Source organism: Rhodamnia argentea, chromosome 3, assembly GCF_020921035.1.
Source record: "Rhodamnia argentea isolate NSW1041297 chromosome 3, ASM2092103v1, whole genome shotgun sequence".
Lineage (NCBI taxonomy): Eukaryota > Viridiplantae > Streptophyta > Magnoliopsida > Myrtales > Myrtaceae > Rhodamnia > Rhodamnia argentea.
The window spans coordinates 26,249,222-26,255,783 of NC_063152.1; the positions used below are offsets into that span (position 1 = coordinate 26,249,222).

The 6,562-nt window shown below is 43.9% G+C and overlaps 1 pseudogene; it reads right to left on the minus strand.

Moving 5' to 3' along the window:
* Positions 1-2,677: 2,677 nt before the first annotated feature.
* On the minus strand, positions 2,678-6,318 carry LOC115731045 (annotated as a pseudogene).
* Positions 6,319-6,562: the final 244 nt, after the last annotated feature.

A 6,562-nucleotide genomic window follows, 5' to 3' on the forward strand; every position in this document is an offset into this window, starting at 1 on the left:
GCGGGAGATGCAATTTTATGGTTAAATATCTCACACCAATGAGACTGAATGCCTATCCCAAAGTGATACTTGGGATACCAGGGATGATTGAGAACCAACCAGAAGCCGGTCAAAGCTACTCATCAACACCATCATCAAGCAACTCCTTGAGTGAGCAATGGTCCTCATGAGTGACTATTTCCTGCTTTCTAGGTCTCTATGTGGCATTTTCGATTTCTAGGGTTTATTCTTAGAGTTTCTCTCTAGGAGAACATTTGCATTTTTCCTTTTAGTAAGATATAATTGTTTTATTCATTTATCAATAAAATTATAGAAGTTTTTCATTATTTTGGAATCTTGATGAAGCATCCCAAACCAACCCCGATAACGATAAATAACGATCGAGCAAATCTGTCATCCATGGTAAGCAATGAGGGTTGGACTTCTAAAAAATTCTCATCTTGAGGTTTTCGAAAACAAAAGGAGTTCTTCAAGGAAAATCTTCAGAATTGGTTAACACGTGGTTTAATTCTGTTTGTCTTACTGATCTATCTGCTATATGTTGCAGAATTAATCCAGAGGCAGAGGGCAGATTAATAACCCGAACAATGCATGAGGTCCAGCCGACCATCGGGCAATCTCACGCATAAGTGTTGACCCTCAAAACTTATGATCGAGTTAGAAATCCTTGGCGGATCCTAGTTCATTGACCATTTGAGGCGGATCCATGCTTCGCCCTCATCCATTGCCCGCAATAGCTCCATAGCTGGACGTTCATCGACGATTGTCGGGACCAATCAAATGTTTGGCGATCCTTGTATCGGTCGACACTACCTTTGGTTGTCCTTTGATCAGTCCAATGATGATCTTTGGGACGATCCTTAGCTAGTCCCTCAATCGACTCACCGGTCACATATGGGAGACTTCTAACACAACTCACACGTGCATCCTAACATGCCTTAAGAGATTAGTCTCAAAATAAAAGCATCCTTTTTGTGGAAAACAAAGGGTCCCTTTCAGATCAAGCAGCACGAGACTGATGATCTCGTCCGACATATCAGAACAAGTAATGGTGAAAATTTTCATGGCGATAAGTTGATTATTTAACAATGTGACTCCTTGTTATTAATGCAGACGCGACAATTCCTTATAATGCAGACGATAACGAAGTTCATTAAGTGCCCTGACGTGCAAGTAAAGGATATGATATGGCGAAGGACCTTTCCGAAATTACAAGTTTATGGGCTAGGTATTATCGGATCTCCTCCAGGAGGGACAAGATTTGAGAGCAATATAGAGTTCTGATGCTTGCCATGTACTTATTTTGAGAGTAATCATTTTACATCTACGGACTCATTTTTCCTTTGCAGAAAGTTGCGAAAAATGACGCCGCAACAAGCCTCGTAAGAATATTAGAGTAGATGGCTCATCTCGGGTGCACACGGTGTTAGCACAGCTGCGAAGGAGGAACTGGCAATCGCAAAGAATAGCCCGGCAATGGCGGAAACTCAGCAGACCACCACTTGGGGATAAGTTGGACAATATGTTGAGCTACCAGATGGTTATCATGTCGGTGGATCTGCACCAGATGAAGTTCTCTTTATGCCATCTGCTAGAGTTCATGCTAGAGTTCAAACATCTCCTGGAGTGGGCTCGAGTATCTTAGGTGACAAAATCAATTTTGTCACCTTAAAAGTTTAAGGCGACGAAATCTAGCTCGTCGTTCTAGGTGCTACAGACCGGCGAACCAAATTCTGTTGCCATGAAACATCTACAGCGTTGAAATCTGATTCCTCACGGTAGGTACGATGCTACAATGTTGACGAACGGAATTTCGTTTGCATGGATCTGAGCTATAGCAGCGTTTCATCGCCATAGATCATTACAGAGATGAAAAAATGTCTGTCATCATAGTCTATGGCGGGGGTATCAACAGTGATGAGACTTATATTTTTGTCATTCGTAGGCTAATGCGTCGAGGTTTTGGCGAAGAAACCTCCTCGATGAAAATTTTCATCGCCATTGTTCGGGCGACGCGGAATTTTAGGATCTAAGGCGACGAATACTCCGTCACCTTAGACCATTTTCTTTGAGTGATCGTGTCTGCTGCCGTGGCTCCCTCCATGGTCGCCACTAGCAAAGCCGCCATTGCACCTTCCAAGCGACTGCCACTAGTCCAGGCTGCACCATTGCCAACCTCGCTTGCTCTCTCTCTCTCTCTCTCTCTCTCTCTCTCTCAACCTCCCCAACGTGGAGCCTCGACGGCCGCCTTGGAGGCATCTCCACCAGATCCAGAGACAGCAGCCTTGATGGCCGAGAGGAAGCCTGAAGTGGAGTCGACCCCCGCCGACGACGACAAAACATTTGCATATAGATTGACATAATCCATGACCATCCACTTTGAAAGTGGTGCAGAGATTGGTGCAAAACAAAAGGAGCTTTCAAGCTTCAAAATAAAATAGATTAGCACCAAGAAAAAAGAACAAAAATACTCCATTGATTCTTGATTTTGAAAGGACAGTGTCATTCATTTCTCACTACTACTCTCTTTTCCAAGAGGTAGCTCATAGCCGCTAGATTGCACGTATAGTGGAAAGGGCAAAACACTTTCTTTTTCCACTCCACCCTATGTTTTATTTTTGCCCTAATCCATAAAATTGAACTAATCTTCGTATCCCTAGCAAACCACACCCAACCCTCAGAAGTTGAGGAGTGACCGGTACGTCTGTCCGGGCTGCCACCCGGCCGGAATCACGTTATCGGCAACCAGAGTCTTGCCGGACTCGAGGGAGGTGAGCATGATCGAGAATGGGGCATGCAGCTGGCCTGCGCCATCCAGCTTCCAAACCGCACCCCACGACTGTCGCATCAGAAGCCAAGAGTTGGAATTAGCCTGCTTCAGGTTGACGGCGCTGAGATCGCCGTCCCCGTTCTCGTACTCAATCAGCGTTGCGAAATAGTAAGCGCTGGAGCCGGAGTCAATGTGGAAGGTCACCTTCATCCCAGGGTAATTGCACTCTACTCTGCTTGACATTGAAAGTGTGCGTACACAAACAGATTTTTAGTACGCAGATTACACTATTTGCTGATTAGTATAAGTCTGGTGAAACCTGCCAGTTTAAAGCATTTTTCAATGCGTATTCTCTTGTTTGGGTGCGTTTGGTTTGGCTTTTGGGGAAAGCCTTTGGGAAAATGCAAAGACCTTTAGACTAAAGGAATTTGGTGAAATGCAAATATTGTTTGGTAAACTATAATTGAAAAATGCCTTGAAATGCAGCTTTGGGAAAATGCTGTTTGGTAAACATAAATTCGGAATCAATGCCTTAAGGCAAAAATTGTACTATCTCAAATTATAGATCCACTTTCCATCCCAATTCACATCAAGCAGTGAAGATGCCATTTGTCCAAGTTATGAAACCACATGAATATAATTTCCAATCTACTTGACATCTCAAAACATGGACAAAGAAAAAACCCTTTGATTCAAAGCCCTTTGATTTGATTCAAACATGAACCTAGTGAAGATATCGGGATTCCCAACAAGAGGGAACCTGAAAAACCCAAATTCAAACATGTACACTAGGAGTCGACCTATGGCAAAATCTCTTATACAAGATCCAAGCTACAAAACGAAAACTCCCTAGAACTCCTGAGAAGCGGATCCAATGTCTCCTTGGGAAAGGAGTTCCCAAACACCTAAATTTTAGATATCAAGTTGACATTTTTTTCTTCGGCCAAAGATGGGTTTGTTGAATGTTGTGTAACACTCCCAGGAACACTTCGGATATCAAGTTGACCTAAATTTTGGCATTCACCTAAATTTTGAGCAACACTCCTAGGAAAAAAAACATCTTCAGTTGAAGATGGGCACCGGATGTACAAATCGAAAACTCCCAGGAACACTTCGGTAGCCGAATATGAGTTTTCTCTGCATATATCCACATTAGTAACCGAGGATGAGTTTCTCTGCATATATCCACATCAGTAATCGAAATATGCCCATCTCCCCGAGAAGCAAATTCAATGCCCATCTTCTTCGGCAACATCGTTTGGTGAATGTTGGGCAACATTCCTCCGTTAGCAATGGTCACGGAACCACCCAGGAGCTTGGTCAATTCCTCATCGTTCCTCACGTTGAACCATCGTTCCCCAAAGGCTTTCATCTAGCGCTTGGGCTTGCTCTACCTCTCACCAGAATTCCCCGCCGTCCCGGGACTCCCGCCGTCATCCTCTCCATCCGATCCACCCTCCATTGTCGGAACAACCAAACCGAGGCCACACACGAACCCTAGCGACCGATCAAACAATCCCCCAGAAACTGCGCCTTCTGCTAGGCTTCCCCAGAACACCCACAAGCGCACAAGACCAAATCCAATTTCTCACCCAACCCGATTCCCCTCTTATCTAATCAAGCAATCGGAAAATAGGAAAAAGGGCAAAATCTCGGGATCAAACCCTCGCACAGTGACGATGAGGTCGAGCCCCGCCATGGCCGGGTTCGACCTCGCATGCCCGATCCCGGGGCGGGTGTTGGAGAAGATGGAGTGGCGGGCAACGGAAGAGATGGCATCGATATCTTCGGCACGGATGAGGGACTGGACGAGGTTGTAGAGGTTGAGGGGAGGGGCGATGAGGGTGGAGGTGGAGTCAAGGAGGCGAAGGGCGTTGGGATCGCGGCAGAGAGGGTGTATGAGATGGACGAAGAAGAAGAAAAAAGGGGTAAATGTGGAATTATGATTAACAAGTGAGGGTAATATTGAAAATTCAAAAAATTCTTTAATGGAGCACTATTGCCTGCCGAGAATGCTCCAAAGCCAAGGCAGCCTTCAAGCTGCCTTGGGCTTTTAGGCTTTTGAAGGCACACATTCAGCTAAAGATGTTTTCAAATTTTTTGCCAAACACCTAAATTTTGGCTCAGGGGGCTTTGGACACCCAAAGCCCCTTGGGAAAGCAGTTCCCAAACGCAGCCTTTGTCCCCTTCTGCGTCTCTTTCAAAATTGGAATTCACTTGAAAACATCGGTCGGCTCCATAGAGAAAGAATCGACTGTACGTACCTTTGGTATTGAATCTGCAACACCCCAGCATTACGTAGCTCATCGGCCCTACCAGAGCTCGCCATGGCTCCAAAAGCCGTGCCGCTCAAATCAAAGTGAGTAGATTCGGCGACGCAAGGACCACCGGGGCACTGATCAGTTATAACCACCGTCACCGGGTTTCCAGAACAAGCAGCATTTCCAGTGCATTTCACCTGAAATTCAATCGACACGGGCTCAAAACGCTACACTTACTTCTCATAGCACCAATACCAATTCAATTATGGTACTTGTGACATCTAGTATGTCGTAAGACACGTATATTTGATAATATGTACCAAGTTAAATAATCTGTTCAAATACGAAGAAGTCAAAACTACTTTTACTAGGAGTTTAGAAAGCTTGCCTTAGTAGATTTTTTCATGGCTTTTTTTTCGAAGATTGTTAATTTAGCTAAAACACATCTCATGAACATATATCAGTTTTGTTCGACCCAAAAAAAAAAACATATTAATATTGTCCGAATTATCGTATGACGTTGAATATAATAATTAGAGAGACGTTTTTCTAGCAAGAGAAAAACCTGGTAACAAGCTCCACATCCTTTGCCTGATTTGAAAAGAGAAGGCCCTCCTGCGGACACCATTGAAGAGAAAGGAGGTCGGCCGACACCACTCCCATAGCCACATGCACCACCTACGTACAAATTATCATACAAAGTTATATAAATAATATATATTATATGCATATACATATATATGTATCTATAGTTGCAGATCAGCTGAAATGTGCAATTACTATAGTAGTATTGTTTAGACTATATATGTTTGGTGCAAATCCAAAATCAATCACCATTAGGTGATTTGACCTAAGCATCTCATTCGTCGGAATCGAGCTATGCTCGAAAGACTTGATAAATCGAATTACTGGAAAGACATGTAATGAGATCAACGGCACTTGTGTAAAAGAATCTTTACTCTGGGTGAATCGACCAAATAGAAGTATAATGAGATCAACAGCGCTTGTGTAAAAGAATCTTTACTCTGGGTGAATCGACCAAATAGAAATATAATGCATTTCCACTACCGTCGCTTCCGCGCCGCTGGGACTCCCATACCACGTCGCGCCCGCCTTCAACCAACCGCCGTTGGACTGAACCTTCGAGATGTTAAGCGATTTGGGGTTGAAGCAGTGAGACGAGGTTATGAGGAGAGAACAGAGAAGGGCGAGCGGGAAGCAAAGCGATGGAGATTGAAGAAGCGCCATGTGATTGTCGAACGCTTCAGTCGGGAGTTTGATTTCTTGGACTCAGTTTGGGAACTTAGCGGGCGGGGAGTGTACTTATAGCCAAATTGAGAGCACAAAATGTATATTTAGGTTTTTTTTTATATTCTGAATATCTTTTCTGATTGATTGTAATTGATTGTGTAATGTCTTGCTATTGTCACGTACTCCTTATTAGGAAATTCTCAAGTTCCATTCTAAATATATCTAACACATGCTAATTCGGATATCACACGTGCGAGCATCTCTTGTGCTTCCAAAAGCA